Raw genomic sequence first — 1,990 nt, 5'->3', positions numbered from 1 at the left:
AACAAGTGGTTCCATTTGAAGCAAAATAAATGAAAAAGAAAAAAAAACTTAAGTAAAAAAAAAGAAAGAAAGAAAAAAGAAAAAAAAATCACCCTCAAGAGGTTAGTTAGAACATAGGAAGGGTTTTCTAGGCCACATAAACATGTACTAAATTATAAAATTTAGTACAGGAAAAAAGAAAGAACGGTTGCTTTAGTGATTAGAAAGAAAGATTAAAGAACCATATAACAAGACAACAAAGATGCAAAGAAAAAAAAGTGGAAATCACAAGAGAAAAGATAAAGAGGAGGGAAGAAGACTCAAATGCCTATGGGATCTTGGCATATAATATAACCATGTAAATTAGGCTGATAATAAGACAAAAGAGAGTCATAAACACTGTGGTTGAAATGGAGAGTCCACCTCCTGCTTTGGAGATATTCAAAAGAAAATTTTAGACACTCAATAGGACAAAACATTCAACAGGAATATGTAGGGTATATCGCACCTCCTTTAAAAATAATATTTTATTCATTTATTTGTCAGACAGAGAGAGAGAGAGAGAGAGAGAGAGAGAGCACAAGCAAGGTAATCAGCAGGCAGAGGGAGAAGGAGGCTTCCTGCTGAGCAAGGAGCCAGATGTAGGACTCCATCCTGTACCCTGGAATCATGACCTAAGCAGAAGGAAGATGTTTAACAGACTGAGTCACTAAGGCATCCCAGTATATCACTCTTTTAAGAAACCGAAAAAAGGATTTGAATAACTATATTTCACATACATGCACACACACAAGGTACTTTTTCCCCCCAAAGAATATACATTTGTTTATCATTGATAAAAAGTTTTTATATACTTGCGCATGATTTTTAAAGCCTCAGTTATATCTAAAATCATACCTTTTGTCAGTCATATTTTCTTTTTTTTTTCCCCTAGGCAAAGAACTTTATTAATCTTGTTTCAAACTTTATTCCCAGGCTTCTTCAGCTTAATTAGCTGCAAAGAATGAATTGTGTATAAGCAAAAACTGAAAAGAGCTGCAGTGTCCAAGGGGCTTGGCCTTAAAAATATTAGAGATCTAGATTTTATCAGATGCATGAACAAAATTTTAAAAAGCAGTCATAATATAAAATAGCAGCTCCCAGTAACTTCTTCAAGTTTTATCTTCTCCAGAAGTTGACTCAATTCAGTTTGCTTCATTCTTGGAAGCTTCATCAAAATTCTCCACAAGATCTGGAACTTCATCATCATCATCCTCTCCAGTAGCAAGGTGGTGCTTTTCCATCCACAGATTGTTTGGGCAGAGCTTCAGCCAGTCTTCTTCAACCAGTCAGACTCTCTGCACCGAGTTGGTTTAAGATACTGGGTAGCATTTCTGTCAGCTGCTTTGTCTCAGCATGGCCTGTAATGGTGAAAGCGTTCGCTGCCAGTGATGCCTGAACTTTGGGGTTGTTAAAGTGGATCACTATTCCTTGGTTTGTGAACATATTCATTTCTTCAATACCAGAGATATTGTTTACCCCTAACTTCTTTAAGGAGAACTGAAGTTTTTTTATCATCTGCTGTAGCTGTTCTATGAACCACCTTCTTCTTTCGGTGAGCTGTTCCTTTCCCACCAATGTGCACTTGTGCTTGCAGTTTGGCAAGTTTCTCCTGGTTCATGATAGTTTCTTTCATCTTGTTGGAGTGGAAATGGGACCGCGCGGGGGACTAGGGTTGGCGCTCAGGGGGTCTCGGGCAGACCAGCTGAGATTAGGTGCACACACGTGGGGACGCAAGATGGCAGCTGTCAGTCATATTTTCTAACCAAATCCAATAAACTGGAAATTAGCAAACAAAATATTTTTAAAAATAGGACAGCCTGGAAACATCCCACCTAAGTTGAATTTTATGAAATTCAATTTTAATCCATGTGAGTCAACATAACAAATTCTTCCCTAAAAAAGACAATGAATGGGCACCTGGGTGGCTCAATGGGGTAAGCCTCGGCCTTCAGCTCAGGTCATGATCTCA

General features: G+C 38.0%; 1 pseudogene; it reads right to left on the bottom strand.

Moving 5' to 3' along the window:
- Positions 1-1,078: 1,078 nt before the first annotated feature.
- Positions 1,079-1,639, bottom strand: LOC111152388 (annotated as a pseudogene).
- Positions 1,640-1,990: the final 351 nt, after the last annotated feature.

Source organism: Enhydra lutris, unplaced genomic scaffold (assembly GCF_002288905.1).
Source record: "Enhydra lutris kenyoni isolate GAN:26980312 unplaced genomic scaffold, ASM228890v2 scaffoldscaffold28, whole genome shotgun sequence".
Lineage (NCBI taxonomy): Eukaryota > Metazoa > Chordata > Mammalia > Carnivora > Mustelidae > Enhydra > Enhydra lutris.
Note: the sequence above shows the minus strand (reverse complement) of the source record. Positions and strands in the feature narration are given on the sequence as shown.